The following is a 21441-nucleotide window of genomic DNA, read 5'->3' as shown; positions in this document are numbered from 1 at the left end:
ATGTTTCTATTATGGAATCATCTCTTGATATAGATTAAAGCATACATTTTGTTTATTAACTGCGTGTAACAAGCGACCTATGGCTATGTTTCATTAAAAAATAATATCTATCAATTGATAAAAATGGGATGTAAGGGTACACATTCATTACGGCGTTCTCTTTTGGCGAAGCGAAACTGGTCCGTAACACTACTATACCACTGAGAATGCCTTTGAATTGATACTCCGCACTTGCTATTGGGCATGTTTGTCAAGCAATAACCGCAAGCAATTGTCAAGTTGTGTAGGTATGTTTGGATGTCATGCATTAGCTGGGTTATATTTATCATATGGTGGTTTCTCTTAGTAGCAAACAAAGATGTAGAATTAGTGACTGATACGTTGAAATGGCATATGACACAGAGGTTATATGCTGCAAGCTCGAGACACCAGTGAAGACTGTAAAATATTACCATCAGGCCATGTTTATGGGCGGGTTGGCTAAATGACCGTTTGAGGTTTAAAATTTGAATAGAACCTACGAGTTTTGATGTACATGGTATTCCAGGATAGTCAAAGTGAAATTTGAAATCCCCAAAAACTATCAGGTTGCCACCTATCGAATTTCCATACTGCAGGAGGTTCCAAAAATGCTCCAAAACGAGAGATTCGTTCAGTTATTGGTTGTTGTTTTCTTCGACTTGGAGGACGGCGGTAGAGGCAGAGAAATTGGACTGATCTTTGTTTCATTGTGATTGAGCCTCAGAACAGTTCAATCGATGCGCGTTCGAATCTAAAAGTTGTTGTGCCGATAAGACGGTTAATTAAGGGATCTTTCTGATGACATCAATTGTACCTCGGCCGGAGTGGCGTGGGAAATACCCGGTGTACTCCCTGGAGAGTGTTACATCCAGACAATTTGGCTCATCACCTGGTCTTTTTAGCCATGTGTCTATTAGGAAATGAAATGTCGATATCCTGACCATTGATAAAGTTGACCATTGATAAAGTTGACCAGATGACCATTGATAAAGTTGACCATTGATTTGACCATTGGTAAAGTTGACCATCGATAAAGTTGACCATTGATAAAGTTGGGGTGGTCCTACTGACTGCCATTTGATAATGCAATGTGCAGTGGTCGGTCAGACTTATGTTTGACGATCTAAGAGCAATTTGAATTAAGTTCCACAATTTAAAAGGTCGAGTTTTCAAATGAATGTGAAGGAACGTGCGAAAGGAGAAAACTGGAAATTTTCTTTTTGTTCTACTTCGGCCGGCATTGATTTTGTTTTCGATACCGTTTACATTTAAGTAATGATTAATGTACCCCAAGGTCGTTAAGTCTAGTGAACACGGTACTACGATGCACCAATGTATTTTTATTAATCCTATTAATGAGGGTCCATCGAGGCATAAACGGGTCGACTGGTGATTATAGCGTGATGACGTCATGCTAAAACCAAAAGATGGTTCCTAGAAAGTAGGCAAAACGACTAAAAAATCTAATAATTGTCTTTTCCAAAACCAGTAAATGAAGCAATACATTTTAACAAACAGCCATTGCAAAATTAAGTCACTAATGTAGATGAATACGATCAACAGATACGTGTCGTGTATAACAGCACAAAAATCCAAAAAGCAAGACCTCTAGCCTGCTAATGGATGATAAACATTTTGAACTTAAAAACAATTAAGATAATTTGCTATTAAGATGCAGGATCCTGCGACAAAAGATAAGACAAATGGATGATTCAAATATTATAAACATAGACAAATTTAATAGATCTGTGAAAAAAGGACATATTAGTCTTACAATGGTTTTGAATATTAACAGATTTACCAGTTTTGTGGCAAATATAGGACAACTGTGAGACTCAAGAGTTGTAGCTCAGATATAAAGCGATACAACATATCTGTGACATACACAGGACAAATAGAGGATTAAAAGTTTTAGCTCGAATATGGACAGATATGGGCTCTCTGAACCATTTATCTCTCTCTCTCTCTCTACATATATTCTTCTTTTAGTTATTTTGGCCGTGGTTGTTTTTAACACCATTTCTTAGCCAATATAGGCTATATAGGGCGGCCAGAATCACTAATGGAGGAACAACCATATGAAACCCGGTAAGAACCACTGGAAGCTACTGGCATTCTTCTCAGATACCCACATTGGCGAGTAGGAGACTCGAAGCCATGCAGCAAGAGGAACGATGGCAGCGATTGGTAAAGATGGCAGATTAGACCACTCGGCATTCGAAGCCTATAAAAATGTACAGAGTACAATGGTTTTTCACCTTAATAAAACCGAGAACGTTATATTAAATTTAAATCCGCTTAGTTCAAAGACTCGGTGGTCACTGATTATATTTACATGCAGCAAGTTCTTTCTGAAAATGTGACACATCCACGTTATTATTACGTGAACTAATTATGAACTCGAAGCTACCGTTTGTACTGATTGATACAAAATAAGACCAAGGCCCCTCTGATTACATTTTGTTTTCACCTTAAATGGAGCAACATGGAGACTTTTGCAGTGTTCAGAAAGCAAAATTACTCCAAGGGCTCCAGCTATTTACGCTTGTCAAAATAGAGACGAAATGCAGACTGTACATGACCTGTACAAAGACTAAATATAGACTGTATGCAGACTCTAAATATAACTAAAGGAAAGCTGAAGACATAGCCGGAAATCCCAAGAGCATATGTGCTAATTATTCAGAACTTACCACACGAGCATAAAGAAATTGGGAAATGGTTGTAAACTTTATTGGTTATGAGCCCCTCTCAGCATTATGCGAACAGGGGTTCATTGACAAAGGCTAAAATTATAAAGGACTGAGCATTTAACATTTCCATATGGGGTGAGTGTGTCAAAATAATAGCTGAAAAAATATGGCTATGTCAGACAAGTTAATTTTAAGTCAGGGCAAGTGATCCTTTAAAGAGACTTGCCGTAAGCCTGTGCATGACAAATTATTTGAACAGTAGAGAAAACGTACAATGATTGACCTCAGCCCATAAAGAAAAATAAACACAAGTCAGCTTAATATGATTTGTGCCATATTTATTTTTATATTTCAGGGATGGCGCTGGCTGTTAAAAAAAGTTGTCGGCAATAAAAATTATCGCAAACCTCAATATTTTGTCCTCAATTTTCAGAAAGCATTGTTAAGCAAGGAGTCAATATATTTCCATGTCCATGAATGTAGTATGCAATGAAAATTAAAAAAAAATGGGGTATTTATTACTGTATTGACAGCAAACAATACAATACCACAATGTTACAGAACAATATTTAGAGTTGTGGCAAGCCGTTAAGAAAGTATCCCTCGTGGTTCGTATAATTGCATTTTTACTTTTACAAATACAGTTCAAACTGTTTATCTCGACATACATTTGACCAAGGTCATATTGTCGACATAAGCCAATGTTGAAATAAATGTTGGAGGGGGCCTGAAATAACATTGTATACAAGTACAATTTGTAAGACATGACCTGTTGTTAGCGAGTAGGATTTACATTCAGAAAATACACAATGGAAATTTTGATTAAATGAAGATAAAACTAGTCTGAAATACACTTGTTTATGGACAACTTACATCTGTGTAGTATAATCCATAATGCATTAAGTACTATACATACATGTACAAAAATCAAGGGTATATTACCTGTTAGAAATTTCATGTATCAATCACATATTAGAAAACTCGAATAACATGTATATAATAATTAATATATCGCATTGTCAACAAACACGTGTCACTAAAGAATTCACTACAATATTCATTGTCGCCAGTAGTATGAGGATGTAGTTGTTTTTATGTGCTTAAATTGGCCCAGCACTTGGTCTGCCTGAGGGCGACTAATACATTGTTGAGGTTGTCAAGAGGATGTGCTATTCATAGATAAATGAAAGCAATTGAACAAATTAAACATTTTCATAAACACTTGTGAGTAATGTCTGTTAGTTTGATGGCCAGATATCTAGTTTCAAAAGATTAGAAATTTAATGTGAATTTTTAACTGCCGATGGTAGCCATCATAGGCAGAGAAAGGAAACGTTCTTGGCACAATCACTTGGAAAATGCAAGAATCCATCAAATTCCATTTCTCTATTCAACTATAATGTTGCCTTCCTTAGATGAGGGGTGCTTTGTTTTTACTGAAGAGTATAGCAGGCTTACTCGATGAAGGGTGCATGTATTGTCAATGTTGCCAGGACCCAAAAAAAATTTGCCCGTCTGTTATTACGGTGGCAACATTAAATACTTGTAGAATAAAGTATGGGTCAGAATTATCAGCTTGTCGACATAATAGTACTCAGATTTCATTCATAAAATTTCAAGGTTTAGATATACTTATAATTCAGATAAACATCACATGATACAAAAAGGCCGTAAGTGATGTGTATGGATAGATGCTTTAGCGGCAATCAGTTTTCTTTGAAGTTTCAGCAAAAGTATTTTTTTTTTTTTTGGGGGGGGGGACATTTGAAAAAGGTTTAGCCATTGTTTGGTTGATTGTAGCCATTCCTATTCCCGCTTTCAGAGGTTGGTCAATTGTTGATGGCCAGGTAATATGAACATCTGAGTTTACCACAGCATACAGTACACAGGCCCAGATGTCAGGATAAGTGGATCATAATATAACAATGCACCAGCAAGATGGTTTGTCAATAACAAAGGATCTCTTAAGTAACAAGCGATTGATTCGAGTAAATTTTATATCGTAGTCTAAGGTTTACTTTCATGGTGCCTTTGAAGTTCTCCACTCCAAATGCAAGATTGTATTTATAAATTTTAACAGCCAAAATTGTTTGGGCCAAAAAAAACTCACCAGATGGTATATTTTGTCATCAATAAAGAAATATACTGTATTTTATAACTTTGGCAAAATCCAGAGTGATCCCTGAATTTATTGCACATCAATTTCAACGTTATGTCAAACAAAACAAAACCCACAACAGTAAACTAACTGTGCAATTTGGGTACATATAATTTCAGCCTGGGGTTATGATTTTTCAAAGATGCTTGTTCTTGCCCTGAAACTTCTCATTTGGGAACTTTGAAGACTATTTCTCTCCAGCTATTTGAGGTCTTCATATTTTTTAAGACACCGCTGAACCTCAAGAAACCTGAATGGTCATGCTAAACTTGATAAGTTGCAAAATATATTTAAAAAATAGTACACATAACAAACAGTCATGATAAAAAGCTGAATTTTAAATCACTCAGTCCCATATCACAGAATAGTTATTTTCAGCCAGGTAAGTAAGCTTTTTTTTTTCAAGTTGCGAATCTGGGACAAGTGCTTTATTAATTGCTAAAAGTCAGGCAAATCTGTATTTTCTCTACCTTTATCTCAACAATCATGCCCGGTGGGGTGGGGGTTACTAAATGCTTGATCCGACCATTTCCATGTATTGAATACATTTACATCAGGTGGTCATTGATAATTGTTCCATATGCACATGTTCTAGTATCGCTTTTCCTTTTGGGCTAACAAAACAATGCTGGTATAATTAATTGACATTGGTTTAAAAGGTGTTGTTGTATGGTGTTTACGCACACCAGATCCTCACAAATGGCAGACTCTGATCTTCATCTAGCAATTAAGTGGAAGTGAAAAAAAATGAAAGGAACTTGGCCAACATTAATCTGAATTCCAGTAAATTCCTTTTGATTCTTGCTGATGGAAGTACTGATGCTACCATATCAGAGCAGGAAATAAAAAATGCAAGATACCTGGGCAATGGAAAACTGAAAAATCTCATGGTTCAGCATTGAGTTGAACTAAAATCCAGCAGCTAAAATATACTTGAAGTTGCCAATTGTGTTTAAGCTAATATTTTTTTTAACAATAAATACTTTTAATAAACAGATATGCTGTACATGATTTTCTTCTTTCTATCTCATCAGATAGCAAGTGTTTATAACTTTGGGACAAATGAAACCTATTGTCTGGACAAGTGACTTTCCTGAAAACGAAATGTTAATCGATCATTAAAATTAAGACTAATATGCTAAAGATTTTCACATTTATTCGCTTAGACTTTATATAAAGACCATGTGTTTCTTCACTGCACCATTCTCTCAAAACATTTTATCACAAACTTGACATTTGAATGTGTTTCTTTTTCTTGTATGTCTTCTCATGTGCATCTTCAAAGAACGACCCTAGATAAACATTTCATCACGAACTTCATATTTTAATGGTTTATCTCCAGTATGTATTATCCTGTGCCTCCTGAGACAACTACTCTGCTTAAACAGTTTATCACGAATATCACATTTAAATGGTTTATCTCTGGCATGTATCATTATGTGTATCTTAGGAGTGTGGCTTAAATGTTTTATCGCTAAACTCACGTTTGAATGGTTTTTCTCTAGTATGTATGTTCATGTGCATCTTCAATGAACTATTCTGGATAAACAATTCATCATTAATGTCGGTTTATTCCCAGTATGTATCATCATGTGCACTAGTTTACCTTAATGATACAGTAAAACGTTTACCCTGGAATTGATGTTCTTTTGATAATGTCTTGCCGCAAAAAAAAAATGTGCTGGGCAGCATGTTCCCAGTTCGACTGCAGGGTTGGCTTGAAGTGCTTTTCTTTAATGAAACGAATAAAAATATACTAATATCCAAGACAGTGTTAAACTAGCTTTGCTTTGTTCAAGATACCTAAAATCCCATCAACTAAATGTGTCATTCCCTGCTGTAGTCGAATTCCAGCCAGCTTAAATGTAGGAAAATGTCCATTTGTTTGTCAGAATTTGAATTTATTAGAAGAAAAAAAGACACCAGGGTAAGTAAAGCCAACAAAAACAACAAGACTTTAATTTGTGGAAAATCATCCTTATGGGCTGCCAAGTGTTTGAGATATTCTTGAAAATTTGGCCTCTCATTTCCCTCTCAGTCGAACGGGAACACCTACATAAAACCACTATTGAGGAAGTGAGACATCAACCCAGACGTAAATATCAGGGTGGATACCTTATATTGTAGGACTATATTCTGCCTAAACAATTTACCACAAACATCACCTCAGCATGATTTATTTCATGTATGGATAATATTATGCCTCTTCAAATTATTCTCTGCGCAATAACATCAGTTTCTCATTTGGTGATACCAACAACAGAAATTTTATGACCGAAACAATCAACTCAGTGTGTTCGGTATATCACAGAGTAACTCATCACTAACTTCTACTGATCAAGGCCTCAATGATGGTATCTCGTCTGTAATTTTGACTTCGGTTACTTTCGCAGTCTGGGAGAGTTACATATGTTCTGATCCACCTTCATCATCAGTTCAACCTTTCACCCCCACCAGTCTTTCATTCAGAGCCTTTTTCACATTTTAATGACTTATCTCCAACTTGCAATCTCATTTACATCTAAAAAACACTACAATAACTCTCACTGGCACTTGCTTCTGGGAGTAAGCGAATGTTAACACACACCACAATTTATAACTAAGTCTGGGAGGTAAAAATCTTGCTAATTCTAAGACTCCATTCTAATTTTTGTTATCATTAATAATTCACAAAAGTGAAATGGCCAAATAAGCATCTATAGTCATACAAGATAGATGCAATGACTTTAGTAACCGGCAGAAACTGCCAACATCGTCTCTGACATATTTTGGTATTTGTTTTTTATACATTGTTATTGTCTGCAAATCCACAACCGCATGGTTTCATATCTGTGCTTGGATTGTGTCAGTGATTTTCCATTTTAGCCAACATTGTCTCAAATTCGGCCATACTAATTATTTTATCCTCGACAACCACATAATACAGTTTACTGATCGTGTTGAGACTACAATGTGCTGCTGTTTCAAGCAGTTCTGAACACATACGTGTTCGTGAATGTGATAATATCGAAATTAATTTGATAGCAATGCAATAACACCAACAATAACCCCGGCTGAGATTCCTGTCACACCAGGACCAGCAGATGTTGCCGCAGCAAGGCCACACATACAATCTACGAGAAACCATGTGTATTTGTATTGTGTGATCAATGTGGTTCTCTTTGTGATCTCATCTTACAGTTGTTTCTCTGCTTCGATTATTTTTCATGTCGGTAGCATTGAGGATCCATAATTGTTTTTCTATTAATAATGCAATAGTTTAGTACAATTGCACGACAGGCAGACCACGTAGACTCGTTAATGAGTGCTGAATATAAATAATTTTTCAGCATATTGTGTGCTTTTATTCTGGTTCTAATGCCCATTATGATAAGAACTTTGATCAGCAGCAGAACCAGGGTAGTAATACAAATGTAACCTTTTCACATGTGCTGTAACTCAGGGATATAATATTTAGATCATTAAGTGTAAATCTAATATATATATATATATATATATATATATATATATATATATATATATATATATATATATATATATATAAGCTTTCTTATTCATATTAAGACCATCTTTGTAACTTTTTTTGTTTGTCCAGGAGTCACTTGTAGCCATTCCCTATACAGACTGGTCCATTGGCTATGTTCGTCCTAGAAATGTTTGCACATGCACTTCTAACCGGTTTCGTTTCTTTCACTGGTACAACTATCATACAATTATATAAAATATTGTACTGGGGATTATTCAAATCTGCTGCTGTTGTTCGTTCTAGTGACCTAGCTAAATTTTCGATTAAAAGCATACCAATTACGCTTGTACCTTTCACCTCTAACTATCATCTTTGTCCAATAACTATTACGTGGACAAGAGTGTCCTTACTGAATGACAGTCTAGATATTTATTTGGTTGGAGGGGTGTATGTGGTCTCATTTGAATCGGTGTTGGTGCAACATATTCGTGAGCGAATGCAATCAATGTGGATGCTGCAGTGAATTACACTTCGCCGTTGTAGAACCTATCCCGGAGTGATTTTTCACATGGTTGTGCACTCAACAGTCGGGTATTTTCAAGAGCACTTGCGATTATTCCAAGTTGGTTGTAGTATGCCAGGGTGGTCCCAAAGGCATATTTCTATTTGGCCCTTAAAATATATCTGAGCTTATACGAGGGTCTGCTGACACCACACTGAAGCAGATATTCATTGGCTAGTGGAACAAAATTGCTATCCAGATTAACATTCCTTGTTAGACCATCCAACACCCCATCGGTAAAGTATGCAGCCCCATCATCACACTCAGAATCCATAGTGTAAATCTAATGATAAATCTAATCTTAAATACAAAACTAGATGTGATTAAATAACCTTTGGGATAAATGTTGAGTCCATCAAACTGAATTTCATCTCTGGTGACTAACGATGGTGATAATTAAGTTAAATATGGTGCAGAAAGTTTAAGTGTGACTCCAAAAGTGCATTTATTGCATTTTTAATTTCTCCCAATTGCTTTTCATAATGTATGACCTTAACTTCGTGATGAAACATTTATATTGTAAGACGTCTCTAGTTCAGTTATGCATTTTACACAGGTGCATCAAGGACCCTCATTCAGACACCAGCACCCTCCTAAAACAGTCTTCCCATAAAGTATCACAACATAAAACATGTAACCACCATCAGTGTCACCTATAAGTGCAAGAAAATACCTGTCGAAAACGATTGCCTGAACACTCCAGTGTTCCAATAAAAGTAATAAATAGGGTATAATGCCATGCGGTCGCGTTGGGAAAGCTGCAGACCAGTATTGATGTTTTGATGCCAGTCCATATACAACCACAGATTGTGATATACAATTGCAATATAATTGGTTCTGTAGTTCAACTGAATTTTGATGGGACCCGAGTGGCCGAGTGGTCTAAGGCGCTCTCCGTTACGGATCACTGCCATCTCACCTCTGTCTGCGTGGGTTCGAGTCTCGGATTCGGCCAATGTGGGTATGTGAGAAAGCTTGCCGGTAGCTTCTCGAGGGTCGGTGGTTCTTTCTGGGGATTTCCCGGGTTTTTCCTCCACCATTATAACCTATCGTATGCTGACAAATGGCGTTAAACCTTACAACATCAACTGAACTTTGTTCAGAACGTTCCTAATGGACGTTTAACCGCATAGAAACTGCAATAACTTCTATGTGGTCAAATATCATCTTACTCTATGTTTGGTCATTTATTTATATATTTTTGGTGGTTTATATGTTGGTCATTGTCTTGAGTTATATGTGAAATGCCACAAACATGTTGGTTACGCATTTGCCATATGAATTGTCTCTCAATATTACTAGATGGGCGAGAGTTTGTGGTATGTGCAAGAAACGACAGCACTGACGCAGTTCCAGATTGCATAACAGCAATTAAATATGATTCTGTAGTCAGTGAAGGGGATGTAGAATATTAATATTTCCTATGAAACTTTACCATGTGCGGCACCTGCACTGTGCAAATGTCATGGTTGGAGTTGTTACGGGATAATTTGGCTGTATGTTTAGGGTAAAAAAAATTCAAAAATAACCATGTGAACATCTCTGCGAAATTCAGCTATGTAACTGGGGAGAATTACACCCAAAAACATAATGAGCCACCATGATTTTTAGGGATGCCCAGTTGAATACGTTTGAGAATCAGCATTATCAGACTTATGATTCATTAACATCATAGTTGGACCATCCGATCTCGAAAATCATCACTATATCTTCTTGCGTGTCTGAGAATCGTCGAAGCTACATCGAATATGCTGGTGCGCCAGTAAATAGCCACAAACATCGGCACCAAAACAAGTTCCATAACATGCCGCATAAAAGGGTTTTCTTGCATGTACTACACGCACGAGCCTTACACCTCAACTTATGACATTCATTCTACTAAATATCAGATTAATCTCACTTGTATCATTAGTGTTTCACCGCGAAGATCTTAAACCTTTATTTTTTGATGCACATGGGTAAGGCAAATATGTGTCAAATGATTATTATGACATGAAAGATACACAGGTGCAGTAGGAGAAATTGATATTTGATCACCCGGTTCGAAGGTTGGTTAAATCCCAACAAGCATGTAACCCTGAACAGCCACACGAAATGTAACCCCCCTTTCGCAACTGTCATTGCCACATTTACAGGTTAAAATGATCTGCATTGTTGACTTAATTCTGACCATGTCATGCACGATACGATATCTAGACCCCCTCCACCGCCAGTTCTGCAAGCAAAATTTGATTCTTTTCGGAAGTCTCTTTGGGCCAACCAAGAACTGTTTTCATCGACATCTGTCCAATGTAAATTGTGTACAAATTCAATTGTGACACTGGAGCAGAGTTAAAGTATAGTCTTTGCCAGTCAATATTGAAATTTGTTGTCAGACATAATAATTGATTAAATAATATCACACAGCAGAAGAAGCATGTTTATTTCTGTTTAATTTTTTGCTGGTAGAGAGAGACCTACCTCTTCGCTTTTGAATACAAGAGCTGCTCATCTTTGTTGCTATTGTTGTTCATCATGTACGCATTGGTAATGTTCCTTAAGTGCATGGTCTTGTTCCCATTGTTCCTTATATTCTTCCCATTGTCTATACCTTTTTAGGAGTTCTTCCTTTACAAGATTTTCAAGTAATGGAACCTTGTAGTGGCAGTTGTTGAGCTATGAACTGTCTAAAATATATTTTCTGTAAATGTTCACCTTCTTTATCATGTCCACTCCTAAATGCATCAAACGTTTACAAAAAAAAAAAAAATTTCATAGGTCATCGGCAGCTCTTTTCCTTCCAGTAAACTCCCTAAATACCATCTTTGGCCATTCATTGTCCATGTGTTTATCATGTGTCTTTGATGGTAATTTTAAGAGGCAATCCTTTCAGTTGTCCTGTTTGTAAAGAGCGAAATGAACTGCGTCTTCATTAACATACTGAATCAATCTTTTACATCTGTGACTGTATTCAGGTGCCACACCATGTAGGTTGCCATTCTGCCATCTTCATCCATTGAAATAATATCTTCTTCGGAACCCCTAATCACCACCAGCAAATATGCCAAATATTGTGCAGCATCTTCTATATTTGTCTCAATATCCTTGGTGCGTTTAGATATTTTATGGATTAGACCAGCTGTTCTGCTCCTGTTGACACAACCACTTGTTTAACTGTTACTTTTGTATCCCTTTTAACATCCTTGGCAGGTAATATCATTCATTTGTTTAATCACTGGTGCAAATGTTTGTTCAAAACCCACTCTGTGGTTTTCTTGTGCAGTCTGTCTCATCCATAACACGCCTTTCACGTTAGTAGTGAAAGGGGTCACATTAGCGACAATGGGAATTAGCATTACAACCCCCCCCCCCCCGAGTCACTTTAGCGACAATGGAAATTTAACATGGAGAAAAATCGTGGGTCACTTTAGCGACAAGGGAAATTAACATGGGAATAAATCGTGGGTCTGTCTAGCGACAAGGGAAATTAACATGGGGAAAATTGTTGGGTCACTCTAGCGACAAGGGAAATTGAATATGGGATTTTTTTTTGATTTTTGTTTTAAAAAATTTAAATTTAAATTTAAAAAAAAGGGGTAGGCAATTGAAAAGTCATTCTCTTTTCGAGAAATATGCGTGGCCCTGAAAAGGGCCTTTGGGTTTATGTTAATGTATTCATTAACATAAAGGGCACCGCGTTGGTCTTCTTCTTGTCCTTAGGCTGCGTCTCACTGTTGGCCCGTAAATCAGCACTCTTTTGAGGCATCCTTGTCTTTCTACGTAGATCCTACGGATCCACAGACTGGTGTTTGTCCTGTGGACAACGGTCCACTTAGATCGGACATACATGAGCATGTCCGTCCTAAACATCATGGAAGACACAAGGGTGGATGACTCAACTGTGGTCCACATCTTGAAGCGACGAGAACAGGTGAATCAATGCAGTGAACTGCGCTTAATTATAGGTAGAGGTAGGATTGAAACGGATTGAGTTCATTCACCAATCCGAACACGCGTTACAAAATTCAGTCAGCTCGCATCCAATCCGAAGAGAACAGTCTGTGACGTCACGTGGTCTATATAGATTCGTTAGCGCTTGTGTGCAGTCAATCTATGCGACAGTGATTCAACATGACGGAAACTCAGAAAACGATCCATTGGGGTGCACCAGCAGGGGAGACTGCCCAAGGGAACCCGGACTTACTTTCAGAAGAGGTGAATTGGGATTTTGTGGATTTTCTTACCTCGCAAGAATTTGTTCCGGAACCTTCGTCACCTTCTTCATTACCGCAAGTGGAGAATTTTAGACAGAGACAGAAAGAAGAATTGGAGAAATTTATACAACGACAAAAGGAAGCGGAACAAGCTTTTCTCCTACAGCAACAGCAGCAAGAAGCAGAGGTAAGAAAAAAACAACAGCAACAACAGCAAGAAGAAGTAGCAGCAAAGAAACAAGAGGGTGAAAATCAAACGGTCACGGTACTGTTGGACATTTTAGCGGAGTTAAGAAGTCTGAAACAAATGTATCAGACTTCTTTATTACGACCGAAGAGAATACGACCTTCCCGAGATAAACACGCCAACCCTGTGACTAAGCCTACCGTACCACCCTTAGTGATTTCAACCAAATCATCATCATCATCAACATTACGCAGTCCAGAAGTAGGCCTTGGCCGTGGCAAAGGCTTAAGGCAGTTAAAGTTGATTGCTTAAACTCACCCCTACACCATAAAGAAAAAGGCCCTTTTCAGGGCCAGCCACATTTCTCGAAAAGAGATAGCCTTTCAATTTGTCAATAACTCAAAAAAAACCCACCCATTTTACCCTTATAGTACGTGTCTGTGTATGAGTGCGTAAGTGTCCATTCTTATTTTAAAATCATAACTCAAAGACACTTACCTTATATCATTAATTTATTCTTTTCTCCATTGTTACAATCCAATTCACAATTCACAACACAACACTTTAATTGAAAGTTCATTGACTTCTTCTTTCTCCTTATTTAGTCTCTCTGTTTTTTAAATTTCTTCACCGTCACACTCTTTTCCTCTTCTTCCTCCTCACTTTCTTCCCTTCTTCTTTTCTTCTCCTGTTTCTTTTTCTTCACCTGTCTGCTTTCTTCCTCTGAAAAATCCCTCTCTTGTTCCGAAGAATCCCTCTCTTCTTCTGAAGAATTCCTCTTTTCTTCTGACTCCTCTTGTTTCTTTTTTGGGCAATCTGGAGACCATTGTCCTTTTTCTTTACAATAATAACAGGTATCTTGACTTTTGTCTTTTTTAGTCCCTGTTTTTGTTCTTTTTTGACGGTCTGGACACTCTGAAGACCAATGCTCTTTCTTCTGACAGATATAGCAAGTATCTTGACTTTTATCTCGAAAGGAAGGAGAGTAGTCCGTAGGCTGGTCTGAAGAGAATTTTCTAATGACCCCTCGCAAAGCTCTGACGAAACGTTCGATTTGGTTAGTCTCTTCCATCGTTGTGCTCGGCTTGAGAGTGAAATGAATAGTGAAACGACAAGACACACACCCTTTTATATACGCTGGTTTGCCATGACTATAAATTAGTCTAAGGTGTTTAAACTTGAGTCATCTGACGTTTTGCACTCAAGATGAAACGATCCTATTCATTCGAGAAGAAAGAAGAAGAAGAAAGTAAGAGGCAGAAACGTGATCTATCGCCTCGTACCAGGGCTGAAATCTTGGCACAAATTCATGCCAGTGATTTTGAAGAGGACATGAGTGAACCAGGATTTGAAACCTCAAAACCAAGTTCACCACTCTTAGTCAACCCTGAAAAGTACTATTCCATTCGAGAAACGGAAAAGCGCTCCTCTAGAAAATTTAGAACCACGGCTTACACCTACACGGTGAAGTTTAAAGATTTCAAGTCCGACGTACCATTGGAGAAAGCAGAAGGGTTTATCACCGAGATGTGGGATTCTTTGCTCACCTCACTCAAGTGACAATGTCAACCCAAAGAAGACGATCGCTTGATACTATCCATAGATCACGACAGCTTCAAATCCCCTGTTTGGATCGAGTTTAGCAGACCCGCAGAACTGACCCCTTCCAAAGTCATGGACAAGATACAACACGTACAACAATCCAATGACCAGTTTGACATCACCGATGGTAAAGCCACACTGAAAATGGCTCACGTCTCTCTTCCTCAAGGGACAGGACGCAAATAGGTCTTATTGGTGAACGACCTTCGCAGCACCAAAAAGAGTCTCGTCCAAATTAACAACCCTCAAGACCTGATGTGCTTAGCCCGAGCCATCGTGGTGGGACGAACCTATGCCAACAAGAACGACACGGTAGAATGGAAAAGAGCCTGGAAAACTATTCAATGATCCGATCGAGCCAAACAACGAAACGAAGTAGAACTCCTGTTGCAACAAGCTGACCTGTCCAAAGACACACCCTGTAGCATTCCTGAAATGCAAAAATTGCAAGATGTCCTAGCTCCACGCTACACCTTGAAAGTGCACCCTCAAGAAATGCGTGGACCTCTGTTGTTTCGAGGTCAAGATTTTAAGGACGGAAAATACATTCATGTTTATTATCACAATGACCATTTCGATACCATTAGCACTATCACCGGATTCCTGGGATATGTTTATTATTGTGAGAAATGTGATCATGGCTATAACAATCGAGAGCAACACAAGCATTGTGGATGGAAATGCCCAGGATGTTTGGCCTCTCCACCCTGTCTGAGCGAAGAACCAGTGCCTTGTTCAACTTGTCTGCGCACGTTTGTCAGCCCTACCTGTTACCAACAACATCTGAAGACGCAAGGTTCACAGCAGAAATGTGCTTGTCAACTCCTGAGATTGTGCCCTACGTGTGGACAAGGCCTACGTGCCAATAATACCAAGGCACACGTATGTTCAGGAAAGAAAAAAAGTCACATTTGTCACCACATCATGGACTTGGAACACCAATGCTACGTGCAAAAATACCAACCCCCACCAGAGGAAGAGGACGGTCACAAGAAGAAAGGCAATTTCATCTTTTTCGATTTCGAATGCATGCAAGAGACTGGCATTCACATTCCTAATTTCTGCGTGGCTCATCGAGCGTGCGAGAAGTGCATTCAAGAACCTATTTTCAGTCATTGCCCTCACTGCAGCAAGATTCCCGGAGGGCGTGAAAAAATCTTTCGAGGATCGAACACGTTAGCCGATTTTGCCCAATGGGTCTTAGATCCCATCGACAAGAGGTGGAGCCAAGAGGACATCGAACGTTACGGAGATTGTCATCGTCATGCCACAGTGATGGCTCACAATTTCTCCGGATACGATGGACAGTTTCTTTTGAGGTACTATACGGAACAAGGCACCGAGCGTCCTAAAGTGACTTTGAACGGAGCCAAAATCATTTTCATGCAAGTGGGACAAGTACAGTTTAAAGATTCGATGAGTTACTTGGCCATGCCTTTGAGCCGAATGCCTAAAACGTTTGGAATGACAGAAATGGCTAAAGGGTACTTTCCACAATTTTTCAATACGGAAGCCAATCAACACGCCGTTCTACCCCATTTACCTGAGGCTCACTATTACGACCCCGACAACATGCGTACCGAACAACGAGAAGCTTTCTACGCTTGGTACCAGGCTCACGCCTCGGACTCTTTCGACTTTCAGGAAGAAATGCTAAAGTATTGTCGTTCCGACGTGGACATTTTACGGCGTTGCTGTGGAAAATTTCGAGAACTGTTCATGGAACACGGAGGGGTCGATCCTTTGAAAGAAGCTTGCATCATTGCCAAAGCGTGTTCCTTAGTGTATCGACAACGATTCATGCCTGAAAACACCGTGGCTGTCATCAGCCGTCAAACGACCCACTTTGTCAAACGTCAATACTCGGTCAAAGACCTACGTTGGTTACATTACTTGTGCGACAAGGAAGACAAGTGGATTCAGCATGCCCGCAACGGAGGGGGCGAAAAGACCATCGGAACGTATTCGGTCGATGGCTGGGACTTAAACGTGGCACTAAAAATCAGTTTTTACAACGAACCATGGAAGACCTGTACCAGGACACTTGTCAGCGACGCCTAAAGTTAGAACAGCAAGGATACCAAGTGGTGGAAATGTGGGAACACGAGTACGATCACCGTATGAAAACCGATCCCGAGTTTAAAAGCGTCGTGGAAAGTTACCAGTTCATGGACCCTCTGAACCCGAGGGATAGTTTGTACGGAGGAAGGACCAATGCCACCTGTTTGCTGTACCAAGCCGACGAAGAGAAAGGAGAAGAAATCAAATACTTGGACGTGTGTTCGCTGTATCCCTACGTGTGCAAATATTGTCGCTTTCCTGTAGGGCACCCGCAATTGCTGACGGAACACATCGACCTGAAAAACATTCGACAATACGAAGGCTTGATCAAGTGTAAAGTTTTGCCTCCCACGAACCTATACCATCCCGTCTTACCTCAGCATTGTCAAGGCAAACTGATGTTTCCATTGTGCCGTACTTGTGCCGAAACGTGCAACCAAGACCAAGCTTGTCAGCACAGCCAGGAAGAACGTGCCTTGACGGGAACCTGGGTCAGCGTAGAATTGTTCAAAGCTCTGGACATGGGATACCAACTGTTAGATGTGTACGAAATTTGCCACTTTCCCAAGACACAACAATACCACAAGGGTGACCCCACGCAGAAAGGCATTTTCGCTGACTACGTGGATGCCTTTTTGAAACTGAAGCAAGAAGGCAGCGGCTATCCTTCCTGGTGTCACACTCCCGAAGACCAAATACAATTCAAAGAGAAATACTATGAACAAGAAGGCATCTCTTTAGACCACATCGAGAAAAACGAAGGCAGGCGATCGTTTGCCAAAGTGATGTTAAATTGCTTGTGGGGTAAAATGGCACAACGACCGTGTTTACCCAAGACGGAATATTTGACAGAACCTTCCCGCTACTTCCAGATGATTCACGACAAAACCAAATACATGAAACACGTGGACGTCGTTCGCGAGGATTTGATCTTGGTCAATTACGAAGAAGATCTGGACTTTGTACAAGACGACCCTTTTGGAAATGTCATCATTGCGGCTTACGTGACAGCTCATGCTCGCTTAAAATTGTACGAAGCTTTAGAACTGTTAGGAGAACGTGTCCTGTACTTTGACACGGACAGTTGCATTTACATCCATCACCCGAGTCAACAGCACCCTAACATCGAAGGAGACCGTTTAGGAGCCTGGACAGACGAGCATCCCGACGACAAGATTCTAAGTTTCGTCAGTGGCGGTCCCAAAAATTACGGCTACGAATACCGGGACAAACAAGGAGAAGTGCACACGACGTGCAAAGTGAAAGGACTGACTCTGAATTATCGTACCAGTCGTGTGGTCAACTTTGGGGTATTGAAAGAAGCCTTGCAATCGGGAGAGGATGCAAACTTTAAAGTGACCACCTACCAGCCGAACAAGATTGTACGTTTACCCACTCACCATATCGTCAGTCGACCCTTGGAAAAAGTCTATCAAATCGTGTACCAGAAGCGAGTGCGACTTCCCAATCATTTCACCTTACCGTATGGACACGTTGGTATAAAACATTGGTTGTAAGAGGATAGTCACCCACCAGAAAGATGACTTCGCCACAGCAAGAATCAAGTGAGAAACCCGATGAGAACTCCAAGTTCAAACCCTACCATTTTCCAGTCTTCTTACCTGACTATTGTGATTGTGCCCGTCGATTGGACACGTTTCAGAAATGGCCTACGGATAGGGAAGGGTTACCTTCTTCGCATGTTTTAGCTAGAACAGGATTTGTCTACTTGGGACCTGAGTCAGGATTGGGATACGAGGTACAATGTTTCGCTTGCGGACTGAAGTTACGAATGGATCTATGTATCTATAAAGATTCAGCTATTCTGGAACATACTCGATGGTCTCCGCACTGCGCTTACCTTTCTATGGCCTTTCCGCCCATCACACTACGGTACAATGTTGACGGTACCTTAGAGATGGTACCTTCCAGAACAAGACATAAAAAACATAAAAAAGGAAAGATGTACAAGCTGGAGACTGCATTGCGACTAGTATAAAAAGGGGGCTATGGTCAAGATCGATAGTTCATTGTGACTACCAAGACTGAGCGAACAAGATGAATACTTTCAGAGAAACACAGAACAAGTTGTTTAGAAAGGCACAATTCAAGTGTGAGGCTTCGGAAGTGGAATGCGATTGTGAGCCTTGCGATGGGTACGATGCTGTACGTTGTGACCTGAGCGATGCCGTAAAGCATCATGGGAACTTTAGTGTCACTACCCCTATCATGGAAAGTGATGCTGTGCGTGTCAAACCTGAGGGATGCGAAAGCGATGCCGCTCTTCCTCTTGGACATTTTACTGGGTTTCGTTTTAAAGGGGAATGTTCACCTTCACGTCTACCCCCCTACGGATGTCATCCAGCCCTGAGCAAACTCTTGCCCATGTCACTCAACCCTCATCGAAACGAACCTGTGAAAGACGAATATTCGTTTCCTGTGCGTTTGTCGGAATACTGCGACTTTGAAAATCGTCTTCAATCGTTCAAAGGAAAATGGCCTAAGTATCTGGGAGGACCGACCCCCGAAGAATTAGCCAGAGCCGGATTTTTCTACTTGGGCGAAGGAGATAAAGTCAAGTGCTTCAGTTGCGGTGTGTCACTTCACCACTGGGAACCGCAAGATTCGGCCTACGTAGAACATGCTCGATGGTCACCGAATTGTCATTACTTACCCTTAGTGGGACCGAGACATTGAAGTAACTTCTTACCATAATCTGTTCATGGATACTTTACAAGAGAACATTCATGCTTTGCCTGTGGAGTTGAGAGAACGCATTTACCGAGAGCTGGTCAAAATACAAGTGAAACGTAAAGAACAATTGCATCCGTTACGTCACCGGTGTTTGAACCACTGGTACCTGAATGCTATACAAGGACTGATTGAGTTGAAACTGTTCTATTGGACAGACATTGATCAACGACCTCCTGGTTATAAAAAGGAATGGTTTGGTATTGACGATTCTATCTACTACATTGTAAACGTACTGCATCGAATTCCAGAGGAAGAGTTAACGAATTACCATCTTTAACGAATTAACATCTTTCACGCAATGTCAACTTGGTGAAAGAGGAAACTTCTGAACGAATTGTAATGTGTAGATTAGTGGTGAAACGATTTAGATTCGACAATGAATTAAAACCATGTCTGTGCAAACAGTACATTTCTTGTGTCAGACTAAAGAGGATTTAGTATGACCTATTCATGGAGACTTTGCTAGAGAACATTCGTGCTTTGCCTGTGGAGTTGAGACAACGCATTTACCGAGAGCTGGTCAAAATACAAGTGAAACGTAAAGAACAATTGCATCCGTTACGTCACCAGATCTTTAAGCACTGGTACCTGAATGGTATAAGAGAACTGATTCGTCAGAAATTGTTTCAGTGGTCAGACCTTGTTCAATACTTCCAGGCCCCCGATGATCCACGTGTTGATCATTTTGGAAACTTCGAGATTCACCTAGTACAACACATTGAGGAAGACAAGGTAAAGGATTACAGACATATTTTACGTGGAATCTACTTAGCGGAAGAGGAAACTTCTAAACGAAGTCTGACGTTTCGGTTACAGTATGCACCATTTAGATTCCCTACTGAAGAACGAAGATGTCTGGCTAGAAAGTACGTGTATTGTTTCCGAAACAAAGAGACTATAAAAACAGGCTGCCATGCCACGACTTTTATCGCATGTAATCCAACAGATTCCGTGGAAGGAACTCAATGACCATATTCAAACCGTGGATCATTACCATCGATTATTACAAGAACTGTATCTATTCAATTTGGGTCGACAAGTGGTGTGTGTCTTAGTGACTTGTTTTCTGGGATTTCGTTTACCAGCCGATTCTTTGTGGACTCTTTACGATCAGTACTTACCACCTCAATGGCCTTAAATGGTCACGAAAAACTCCTTTTGCTCAAAGCCTTGCGTTTTGATCTGGATACTTCTCGACCTCAACGGGAAAAAAAGATTCGTCAACTTTTAGCTACCCAAGACGTGTATGACGATGTGTGTGTAGCTTGTGACTTACATCCCCATTGGACAGATGTCCGTGCCTGGAAAGAATGGGGTTTTGAGGCTTGGACCCAAGAAGTGGCCCAGTATGCACGACAGTTGTTCAAGGAAAAAAGCTACTTTTCAACCCGTGTTAGTGACGGTGCCAGAAGAACCCGTCACCCAGGACCAGACTGTCGTGGACAGGTCTGAAAGACCCTTTCGGGAGGACACTTGTGTGACCTTACCCCCTACTATAGAACTGGTTAGAACATTACCCAAAACATGTTGTTGTACAGACACTTGTTTTTATTCCACGTTAATGGTTATCATGTGCCTTTTATCCTTGTACTTAAACCTTTGGCTTTTATGTATTTTTGTCTTTCGTATTCATGTTTGAAAAAAACATTCAATAAACGTGTTCTGAAAAAGTATATAAACTCTTGTCTTGTTTGTTTTCGTGTCACAAGTGACATTCCTCACACAATGGCTACCTCTGCTGTCT

The sequence above is a fragment of the Sinohyriopsis cumingii genome, chromosome 14, assembly GCF_028554795.1.
Source record: "Sinohyriopsis cumingii isolate HCF-2022 chromosome 14, ASM2855479v2, whole genome shotgun sequence".
In the NCBI taxonomy this organism is placed as follows: domain Eukaryota; kingdom Metazoa; phylum Mollusca; class Bivalvia; order Unionida; family Unionidae; genus Sinohyriopsis; species Sinohyriopsis cumingii.
Note: the sequence above shows the minus strand (reverse complement) of the source record.